At 47.9% G+C, this 10156-nt stretch overlaps 15 non-coding genes across 15 annotated transcripts; all 15 read right to left on the bottom strand.

Annotated features, from left to right (window-relative positions):
- Positions 1-13: 13 nt before the first annotated feature.
- Positions 14-132, bottom strand: LOC130811606 (5S ribosomal RNA). Its single transcript, XR_009041238.1, has one exon. It is a non-coding gene; the product is annotated as a 5S ribosomal RNA (ribosomal RNA).
- A 561-nt stretch (positions 133-693) lies between these two features.
- Positions 694-812, bottom strand: LOC130811605 (5S ribosomal RNA). The gene has a single exon (XR_009041237.1). It is a non-coding gene; the product is annotated as a 5S ribosomal RNA (ribosomal RNA).
- A 561-nt stretch (positions 813-1373) lies between these two features.
- Positions 1374-1492, bottom strand: LOC130811604 (5S ribosomal RNA). The gene has a single exon (XR_009041236.1). It is a non-coding gene; the product is annotated as a 5S ribosomal RNA (ribosomal RNA).
- Positions 1493-2054: 562 nt separating this feature from the next.
- Positions 2055-2173, bottom strand: LOC130811603 (5S ribosomal RNA). The gene has a single exon (XR_009041235.1). It is a non-coding gene; the product is annotated as a 5S ribosomal RNA (ribosomal RNA).
- Positions 2174-2734: 561 nt separating this feature from the next.
- Positions 2735-2853, bottom strand: LOC130811602 (5S ribosomal RNA). Its single transcript, XR_009041234.1, has one exon. It is a non-coding gene; the product is annotated as a 5S ribosomal RNA (ribosomal RNA).
- Positions 2854-3415: 562 nt separating this feature from the next.
- LOC130811601 (5S ribosomal RNA) lies at positions 3416-3534 on the bottom strand. Its single transcript, XR_009041233.1, has one exon. It is a non-coding gene; the product is annotated as a 5S ribosomal RNA (ribosomal RNA).
- A 561-nt stretch (positions 3535-4095) lies between these two features.
- On the bottom strand, positions 4096-4214 carry LOC130811600 (5S ribosomal RNA). Its single transcript, XR_009041232.1, has one exon. It is a non-coding gene; the product is annotated as a 5S ribosomal RNA (ribosomal RNA).
- Positions 4215-4775: 561 nt separating this feature from the next.
- LOC130811599 (5S ribosomal RNA) lies at positions 4776-4894 on the bottom strand. The gene has a single exon (XR_009041231.1). It is a non-coding gene; the product is annotated as a 5S ribosomal RNA (ribosomal RNA).
- A 561-nt stretch (positions 4895-5455) lies between these two features.
- On the bottom strand, positions 5456-5574 carry LOC130811598 (5S ribosomal RNA). The gene has a single exon (XR_009041230.1). It is a non-coding gene; the product is annotated as a 5S ribosomal RNA (ribosomal RNA).
- Positions 5575-6135: 561 nt separating this feature from the next.
- On the bottom strand, positions 6136-6254 carry LOC130811596 (5S ribosomal RNA). The gene has a single exon (XR_009041228.1). It is a non-coding gene; the product is annotated as a 5S ribosomal RNA (ribosomal RNA).
- Positions 6255-6816: 562 nt separating this feature from the next.
- Positions 6817-6935, bottom strand: LOC130811594 (5S ribosomal RNA). Its single transcript, XR_009041227.1, has one exon. It is a non-coding gene; the product is annotated as a 5S ribosomal RNA (ribosomal RNA).
- Positions 6936-7497: 562 nt separating this feature from the next.
- LOC130811593 (5S ribosomal RNA) lies at positions 7498-7616 on the bottom strand. Its single transcript, XR_009041226.1, has one exon. It is a non-coding gene; the product is annotated as a 5S ribosomal RNA (ribosomal RNA).
- Positions 7617-8177: 561 nt separating this feature from the next.
- LOC130811592 (5S ribosomal RNA) lies at positions 8178-8296 on the bottom strand. The gene has a single exon (XR_009041225.1). It is a non-coding gene; the product is annotated as a 5S ribosomal RNA (ribosomal RNA).
- Positions 8297-8857: 561 nt separating this feature from the next.
- LOC130811591 (5S ribosomal RNA) lies at positions 8858-8976 on the bottom strand. The gene has a single exon (XR_009041224.1). It is a non-coding gene; the product is annotated as a 5S ribosomal RNA (ribosomal RNA).
- Positions 8977-9537: 561 nt separating this feature from the next.
- Positions 9538-9656, bottom strand: LOC130811590 (5S ribosomal RNA). Its single transcript, XR_009041223.1, has one exon. It is a non-coding gene; the product is annotated as a 5S ribosomal RNA (ribosomal RNA).
- Positions 9657-10156: the final 500 nt, after the last annotated feature.

The following is a 10156-nucleotide window of genomic DNA, read 5'->3' as shown; positions in this document are numbered from 1 at the left end:
AAGAACGGAAAAAGGGGTGCAACACGAGGACTTCCCAGGAGGTCACCCATCCTAGTACTACTCTCGCCCAAGCACGCTTAACTGCGGAGTTCTGATGGGATCCGGTGCATTAGTGCTGGTATGATCGCACCCGTTCAATCACCGTAACAATTTGATTACATGCGCGTTGCCGCCCAAAAGTAAAAAACCAGAGCATTCCGAAGCTCGTAAATTCGCAACCGAGACCCCTTATTTCGAGCCTTCTTCTTCCCAAATACTGTTTTTCACCCTCCCGGTATTGTCCGATTCACAAAAGAGTCCGCCGGCTGTAAAAGCCAGGTGAACTCGCAACAAAAAAACGACGAAATATTTAAGAAATCCGCGCAACACTTGGAAATCAAGAGGCCATCCACGCCGGGCACGCTTCCGCGGGGAGTTCCGACGGGATCCGGTGCAATTTCCGCTTACGCGAACGCACCGATGCACGCCTCTTTCGAACAATTCGTTCGCATGCGCATCGACCCGCCTCAACGGGTCCTACCTTTCGAGTGCCCGTGAATTCGAGGCCGGGGCCCGGTTGCGAGTTATATTTTTATAAATAAAATTACTTCCAAGGATTATATTACCATAATCACTGAAATGGCTCTTGCTCAAGTGCAGCGGAAACAAAAAAAAAAAAAAAAAAATTAAAAAAAAAAAAAAAGAACGGAAAAAGGGGTGCAACACGAGGACTTCCCAGGAGGTCACCCATCCTAGTACTACTCTCGCCCAAGCACGCTTAACTGCGGAGTTCTGATGGGATCCGGTGCATTAGTGCTGGTATGATCGCACCCGTTCAATCACCGTAACAATTTGATTACATGCGCGTTGCCGCCCAAAAGTAAAAAACCAGAGCATTCCGAAGCTCGTAAATTCGCAACCGAGACCCCTTATTTCGAGCCTTCTTCTTCCCAAATACTGTTTTTCACCCTCCCGGTATTGTCCGATTCACAAAAGAGTCCGCCGGCTGTAAAAGCCAGGTGAACTCGCAACAAAAAAACGACGAAATATTTAAGAAATCCGCGCAACACTTGGAAATCAAGAGGCCATCCACGCCGGGCACGCTTCCGCGGGGAGTTCCGACGGGATCCGGTGCAATTTCCGCTTACGCGAACGCACCGATGCACGCCTCTTTCGAACAATTCGTTCGCATGCGCATCGACCCGCCTCAACGGGTCCTACCTTTCGAGTGCCCGTGAATTCGAGGCCGGGGCCCGGTTGCGAGTTATATTTTTATAAATAAAATTACTTCCAAGGATTATATTACCATAATCACTGAAATGGCTCTTGCTCAAGTGCAGCGGAAACAAAAAAAAAAAAAAAAAAATTAAAAAAAAAAAAAAAGAACGGAAAAAGGGGTGCAACACGAGGACTTCCCAGGAGGTCACCCATCCTAGTACTACTCTCGCCCAAGCACGCTTAACTGCGGAGTTCTGATGGGATCCGGTGCATTAGTGCTGGTATGATCGCACCCGTTCAATCACCGTAACAATTTGATTACATGCGCGTTGCCGCCCAAAAGTAAAAAACCAGAGCATTCCGAAGCTCGTAAATTCGCAACCGAGACCCCTTATTTCGAGCCTTCTTCTTCCCAAATACTGTTTTTCACCCTCCCGGTATTGTCCGATTCACAAAAGAGTCCGCCGGCTGTAAAAGCCAGGTGAACTCGCAACAAAAAAACGACGAAATATTTAAGAAATCCGCGCAACACTTGGAAATCAAGAGGCCATCCACGCCGGGCACGCTTCCGCGGGGAGTTCCGACGGGATCCGGTGCAATTTCCGCTTACGCGAACGCACCGATGCACGCCTCTTTCGAACAATTCGTTCGCGATGCGCATCGACCCGCCTCAACGGGTCCTACCTTTCGAGTGCCCGTGAATTCGAGGCCGGGGCCCGGTTGCGAGTTATATTTTTATAAATAAAATTACTTCCAAGGATTATATTACCATAATCACTGAAATGGCTCTTGCTCAAGTGCAGCGGAAACAAAAAAAAAAAAAAAAAAATTAAAAAAAAAAAAAAAGAACGGAAAAAGGGGTGCAACACGAGGACTTCCCAGGAGGTCACCCATCCTAGTACTACTCTCGCCCAAGCACGCTTAACTGCGGAGTTCTGATGGGATCCGGTGCATTAGTGCTGGTATGATCGCACCCGTTCAATCACCGTAACAATTTGATTACATGCGCGTTGCCGCCCAAAAGTAAAAAACCAGAGCATTCCGAAGCTCGTAAATTCGCAACCGAGACCCCTTATTTCGAGCCTTCTTCTTCCCAAATACTGTTTTTCACCCTCCCGGTATTGTCCGATTCACAAAAGAGTCCGCCGGCTGTAAAAGCCAGGTGAACTCGCAACAAAAAAACGACGAAATATTTAAGAAATCCGCGCAACACTTGGAAATCAAGAGGCCATCCACGCCGGGCACGCTTCCGCGGGGAGTTCCGACGGGATCCGGTGCAATTTCCGCTTACGCGAACGCACCGATGCACGCCTCTTTCGAACAATTCGTTCGCATGCGCATCGACCCGCCTCAACGGGTCCTACCTTTCGAGTGCCCGTGAATTCGAGGCCGGGGCCCGGTTGCGAGTTATATTTTTATAAATAAAATTACTTCCAAGGATTATATTACCATAATCACTGAAATGGCTCTTGCTCAAGTGCAGCGGAAACAAAAAAAAAAAAAAAAAAATTAAAAAAAAAAAAAAAGAACGGAAAAAGGGGTGCAACACGAGGACTTCCCAGGAGGTCACCCATCCTAGTACTACTCTCGCCCAAGCACGCTTAACTGCGGAGTTCTGATGGGATCCGGTGCATTAGTGCTGGTATGATCGCACCCGTTCAATCACCGTAACAATTTGATTACATGCGCGTTGCCGCCCAAAAGTAAAAAACCAGAGCATTCCGAAGCTCGTAAATTCGCAACCGAGACCCCTTATTTCGAGCCTTCTTCTTCCCAAATACTGTTTTTCACCCTCCCGGTATTGTCCGATTCACAAAAGAGTCCGCCGGCTGTAAAAGCCAGGTGAACTCGCAACAAAAAAACGACGAAATATTTAAGAAATCCGCGCAACACTTGGAAATCAAGAGGCCATCCACGCCGGGCACGCTTCCGCGGGGAGTTCCGACGGGATCCGGTGCAATTTCCGCTTACGCGAACGCACCGATGCACGCCTCTTTCGAACAATTCGTTCGCATGCGCATCGACCCGCCTCAACGGGTCCTACCTTTCGAGTGCCCGTGAATTCGAGGCCGGGGCCCGGTTGCGAGTTATATTTTTATAAATAAAATTACTTCCAAGGATTATATTACCATAATCACTGAAATGGCTCTTGCTCAAGTGCAGCGGAAACAAAAAAAAAAAAAAAAAAAATTAAAAAAAAAAAAAAAGAACGGAAAAAGGGGTGCAACACGAGGACTTCCCAGGAGGTCACCCATCCTAGTACTACTCTCGCCCAAGCACGCTTAACTGCGGAGTTCTGATGGGATCCGGTGCATTAGTGCTGGTATGATCGCACCCGTTCAATCACCGTAACAATTTGATTACATGCGCGTTGCCGCCCAAAAGTAAAAAACCAGAGCATTCCGAAGCTCGTAAATTCGCAACCGAGACCCCTTATTTCGAGCCTTCTTCTTCCCAAATACTGTTTTTCACCCTCCCGGTATTGTCCGATTCACAAAAGAGTCCGCCGGCTGTAAAAGCCAGGTGAACTCGCAACAAAAAAACGACGAAATATTTAAGAAATCCGCGCAACACTTGGAAATCAAGAGGCCATCCACGCCGGGCACGCTTCCGCGGGGAGTTCCGACGGGATCCGGTGCAATTTCCGCTTACGCGAACGCACCGATGCACGCCTCTTTCGAACAATTCGTTCGCATGCGCATCGACCCGCCTCAACGGGTCCTACCTTTCGAGTGCCCGTGAATTCGAGGCCGGGGCCCGGTTGCGAGTTATATTTTTATAAATAAAATTACTTCCAAGGATTATATTACCATAATCACTGAAATGGCTCTTGCTCAAGTGCAGCGGAAACAAAAAAAAAAAAAAAAAAATTAAAAAAAAAAAAAAAGAACGGAAAAAGGGGTGCAACACGAGGACTTCCCAGGAGGTCACCCATCCTAGTACTACTCTCGCCCAAGCACGCTTAACTGCGGAGTTCTGATGGGATCCGGTGCATTAGTGCTGGTATGATCGCACCCGTTCAATCACCGTAACAATTTGATTACATGCGCGTTGCCGCCCAAAAGTAAAAAACCAGAGCATTCCGAAGCTCGTAAATTCGCAACCGAGACCCCTTATTTCGAGCCTTCTTCTTCCCAAATACTGTTTTTCACCCTCCCGGTATTGTCCGATTCACAAAAGAGTCCGCCGGCTGTAAAAGCCAGGTGAACTCGCAACAAAAAAACGACGAAATATTTAAGAAATCCGCGCAACACTTGGAAATCAAGAGGCCATCCACGCCGGGCACGCTTCCGCGGGGAGTTCCGACGGGATCCGGTGCAATTTCCGCTTACGCGAACGCACCGATGCACGCCTCTTTCGAACAATTCGTTCGCATGCGCATCGACCCGCCTCAACGGGTCCTACCTTTCGAGTGCCCGTGAATTCGAGGCCGGGGCCCGGTTGCGAGTTATATTTTTATAAATAAAATTACTTCCAAGGATTATATTACCATAATCACTGAAATGGCTCTTGCTCAAGTGCAGCGGAAACAAAAAAAAAAAAAAAAAAATTAAAAAAAAAAAAAAAGAACGGAAAAAGGGGTGCAACACGAGGACTTCCCAGGAGGTCACCCATCCTAGTACTACTCTCGCCCAAGCACGCTTAACTGCGGAGTTCTGATGGGATCCGGTGCATTAGTGCTGGTATGATCGCACCCGTTCAATCACCGTAACAATTTGATTACATGCGCGTTGCCGCCCAAAAGTAAAAAACCAGAGCATTCCGAAGCTCGTAAATTCGCAACCGAGACCCCTTATTTCGAGCCTTCTTCTTCCCAAATACTGTTTTTCACCCTCCCGGTATTGTCCGATTCACAAAAGAGTCCGCCGGCTGTAAAAGCCAGGTGAACTCGCAACAAAAAAACGACGAAATATTTAAGAAATCCGCGCAACACTTGGAAATCAAGAGGCCATCCACGCCGGGCACGCTTCCGCGGGGAGTTCCGACGGGATCCGGTGCAATTTCCGCTTACGCGAACGCACCGATGCACGCCTCTTTCGAACAATTCGTTCGCATGCGCATCGACCCGCCTCAACGGGTCCTACCTTTCGAGTGCCCGTGAATTCGAGGCCGGGGCCCGGTTGCGAGTTATATTTTTATAAATAAAATTACTTCCAAGGATTATATTACCATAATCACTGAAATGGCTCTTGCTCAAGTGCAGCGGAAACAAAAAAAAAAAAAAAAAAATTAAAAAAAAAAAAAAAGAACGGAAAAAGGGGTGCAACACGAGGACTTCCCAGGAGGTCACCCATCCTAGTACTACTCTCGCCCAAGCACGCTTAACTGCGGAGTTCTGATGGGATCCGGTGCATTAGTGCTGGTATGATCGCACCCGTTCAATCACCGTAACAATTTGATTACATGCGCGTTGCCGCCCAAAAGTAAAAAACCAGAGCATTCCGAAGCTCGTAAATTCGCAACCGAGACCCCTTATTTCGAGCCTTCTTCTTCCCAAATACTGTTTTTCACCCTCCCGGTATTGTCCGATTCACAAAAGAGTCCGCCGGCTGTAAAAGCCAGGTGAACTCGCAACAAAAAAACGACGAAATATTTAAGAAATCCGCGCAACACTTGGAAATCAAGAGGCCATCCACGCCGGGCACGCTTCCGCGGGGAGTTCCGACGGGATCCGGTGCAATTTCCGCTTACGCGAACGCACCGATGCACGCCTCTTTCGAACAATTCGTTCGCATGCGCATCGACCCGCCTCAACGGGTCCTACCTTTCGAGTGCCCGTGAATTCGAGGCCGGGGCCCGGTTGCGAGTTATATTTTTATAAATAAAATTACTTCCAAGGATTATATTACCATAATCACTGAAATGGCTCTTGCTCAAGTGCAGCGGAAACAAAAAAAAAAAAAAAAAAATTAAAAAAAAAAAAAAAGAACGGAAAAAGGGGTGCAACACGAGGACTTCCCAGGAGGTCACCCATCCTAGTACTACTCTCGCCCAAGCACGCTTAACTGCGGAGTTCTGATGGGATCCGGTGCATTAGTGCTGGTATGATCGCACCCGTTCAATCACCGTAACAATTTGATTACATGCGCGTTGCCGCCCAAAAGTAAAAAACCAGAGCATTCCGAAGCTCGTAAATTCGCAACCGAGACCCCTTATTTCGAGCCTTCTTCTTCCCAAATACTGTTTTTCACCCTCCCGGTATTGTCCGATTCACAAAAGAGTCCGCCGGCTGTAAAAGCCAGGTGAACTCGCAACAAAAAAACGACGAAATATTTAAGAAATCCGCGCAACACTTGGAAATCAAGAGGCCATCCACGCCGGGCACGCTTCCGCGGGGAGTTCCGACGGGATCCGGTGCAATTTCCGCTTACGCGAACGCACCGATGCACGCCTCTTTCGAACAATTCGTTCGCATGCGCATCGACCCGCCTCAACGGGTCCTACCTTTCGAGTGCCCGTGAATTCGAGGCCGGGGCCCGGTTGCGAGTTATATTTTTATAAATAAAATTACTTCCAAGGATTATATTACCATAATCACTGAAATGGCTCTTGCTCAAGTGCAGCGGAAACAAAAAAAAAAAAAAAAAAAATTAAAAAAAAAAAAAAAGAACGGAAAAAGGGGTGCAACACGAGGACTTCCCAGGAGGTCACCCATCCTAGTACTACTCTCGCCCAAGCACGCTTAACTGCGGAGTTCTGATGGGATCCGGTGCATTAGTGCTGGTATGATCGCACCCGTTCAATCACCGTAACAATTTGATTACATGCGCGTTGCCGCCCAAAAGTAAAAAACCAGAGCATTCCGAAGCTCGTAAATTCGCAACCGAGACCCCTTATTTCGAGCCTTCTTCTTCCCAAATACTGTTTTTCACCCTCCCGGTATTGTCCGATTCACAAAAGAGTCCGCCGGCTGTAAAAGCCAGGTGAACTCGCAACAAAAAAACGACGAAATATTTAAGAAATCCGCGCAACACTTGGAAATCAAGAGGCCATCCACGCCGGGCACGCTTCCGCGGGGAGTTCCGACGGGATCCGGTGCAATTTCCGCTTACGCGAACGCACCGATGCACGCCTCTTTCGAACAATTCGTTCGCATGCGCATCGACCCGCCTCAACGGGTCCTACCTTTCGAGTGCCCGTGAATTCGAGGCCGGGGCCCGGTTGCGAGTTATATTTTTATAAATAAAATTACTTCCAAGGATTATATTACCATAATCACTGAAATGGCTCTTGCTCAAGTGCAGCGGAAACAAAAAAAAAAAAAAAAAAAATTAAAAAAAAAAAAAAAGAACGGAAAAAGGGGTGCAACACGAGGACTTCCCAGGAGGTCACCCATCCTAGTACTACTCTCGCCCAAGCACGCTTAACTGCGGAGTTCTGATGGGATCCGGTGCATTAGTGCTGGTATGATCGCACCCGTTCAATCACCGTAACAATTTGATTACATGCGCGTTGCCGCCCAAAAGTAAAAAACCAGAGCATTCCGAAGCTCGTAAATTCGCAACCGAGACCCCTTATTTCGAGCCTTCTTCTTCCCAAATACTGTTTTTCACCCTCCCGGTATTGTCCGATTCACAAAAGAGTCCGCCGGCTGTAAAAGCCAGGTGAACTCGCAACAAAAAAACGACGAAATATTTAAGAAATCCGCGCAACACTTGGAAATCAAGAGGCCATCCACGCCGGGCACGCTTCCGCGGGGAGTTCCGACGGGATCCGGTGCAATTTCCGCTTACGCGAACGCACCGATGCACGCCTCTTTCGAACAATTCGTTCGCATGCGCATCGACCCGCCTCAACGGGTCCTACCTTTCGAGTGCCCGTGAATTCGAGGCCGGGGCCCGGTTGCGAGTTATATTTTTATAAATAAAATTACTTCCAAGGATTATATTACCATAATCACTGAAATGGCTCTTGCTCAAGTGCAGCGGAAACAAAAAAAAAAAAAAAAAAATTAAAAAAAAAAAAAAAGAACGGAAAAAGGGGTGCAACACGAGGACTTCCCAGGAGGTCACCCATCCTAGTACTACTCTCGCCCAAGCACGCTTAACTGCGGAGTTCTGATGGGATCCGGTGCATTAGTGCTGGTATGATCGCACCCGTTCAATCACCGTAACAATTTGATTACATGCGCGTTGCCGCCCAAAAGTAAAAAACCAGAGCATTCCGAAGCTCGTAAATTCGCAACCGAGACCCCTTATTTCGAGCCTTCTTCTTCCCAAATACTGTTTTTCACCCTCCCGGTATTGTCCGATTCACAAAAGAGTCCGCCGGCTGTAAAAGCCAGGTGAACTCGCAACAAAAAAACGACGAAATATTTAAGAAATCCGCGCAACACTTGGAAATCAAGAGGCCATCCACGCCGGGCACGCTTCCGCGGGGAGTTCCGACGGGATCCGGTGCAATTTCCGCTTACGCGAACGCACCGATGCACGCCTCTTTCGAACAATTCGTTCGCATGCGCATCGACCCGCCTCAACGGGTCCTACCTTTCGAGTGCCCGTGAATTCGAGGCCGGGGCCCGGTTGCGAGTTATATTTTTATAAATAAAATTACTTCCAAGGATTATATTACCATAATCACTGAAATGGCTCTTGCTCAAGTGCAGCGGAAACAAAAAAAAAAAAAAAAAAATTAAAAAAAAAAAAAAAGAACGGAAAAAGGGGTGCAACACGAGGACTTCCCAGGAGGTCACCCATCCTAGTACTACTCTCGCCCAAGCACGCTTAACTGCGGAGTTCTGATGGGATCCGGTGCATTAGTGCTGGTATGATCGCACCCGTTCAATCACCGTAACAATTTGATTACATGCGCGTTGCCGCCCAAAAGTAAAAAACCAGAGCATTCCGAAGCTCGTAAATTCGCAACCGAGACCCCTTATTTCGAGCCTTCTTCTTCCCAAATACTGTTTTTCACCCTCCCGGTATTGTCCGATTCACAAAAGAGTCCGCCGGCTGTAAAAGCCAGGTGAACTCGCAACAAAAAAACGACGAAATATTTAAGAAATCCGCGCAACACTTGGAAATCAAGAGGCCATCCACGCCGGGCACGCTTCCGCGGGGAGTTCCGACGGGATCCGGTGCAATTTCCGCTTACGCGAACGCACCGATGCACGCCTCTTTCGAACAATTCGTTCGCATGCGCATCGACCCGCCTCAACGGGTCCTACCTTTCGAGTGCCCGTGAATTCGAGGCCGGGGCCCGGTTGCGAGTTATATTTTTATAAATAAAATTACTTCCAAGGATTATATTACCATAATCACTGAAATGGCTCTTGCTCAAGTGCAGCGGAAACAAAAAAAAAAAAAAAAAAATTAAAAAAAAAAAAAAAGAACGGAAAAAGGGGTGCAACACGAGGACTTCCCAGGAGGTCACCCATCCTAGTACTACTCTCGCCCAAGCACGCTTAACTGCGGAGTTCTGATGGGATCCGGTGCATTAGTGCTGGTATGATCGCACCCGTTCAATCACCGTAACAATTTGATTACATGCGCGTTGCCGCCCAAAAGTAAAAAACCAGAGCATTCCGAAGCTCGTAAATTCGCAACCGAGACCCCTTATTTCGAGCCTTCTTCTTCCCAAATACTGTTTTTCACCCTCCCGGTATTGTCCGATTCACAAAAGAGTCCGCCGGCTGTAAAAGCCAGGTGAACTCGCAACAAAAAAACGACGAAATATTTAAGAAATCCGCGCAACACTTGGAAATCAAGAGGCCATCCACGCCGGGCACGCTTCCGCGGGGAGTTCCGACGGGATCCGGTGCAATTTCCGCTTACGCGAACGCACCGATGCACGCCTCTTTCGAACAATTCGTTCGCATGCGCATCGACCCGCCTCAACGGGTCCTACCTTTCGAGTGCCCGTGAATTCGAGGCCGGGGCCCGGTTGCGAGTTATATTTTTATAAATAAAATTACTTCCAAGGATTATATTACCATAATCACTGAAATGGCTCTTGCTCA

The sequence above is a fragment of the Amaranthus tricolor genome, chromosome 4, assembly GCF_026212465.1.
Source record: "Amaranthus tricolor cultivar Red isolate AtriRed21 chromosome 4, ASM2621246v1, whole genome shotgun sequence".
Classification (NCBI taxonomy): domain Eukaryota; kingdom Viridiplantae; phylum Streptophyta; class Magnoliopsida; order Caryophyllales; family Amaranthaceae; genus Amaranthus; species Amaranthus tricolor.
This window is presented reverse-complemented; position numbering and strand designations above follow the sequence as displayed.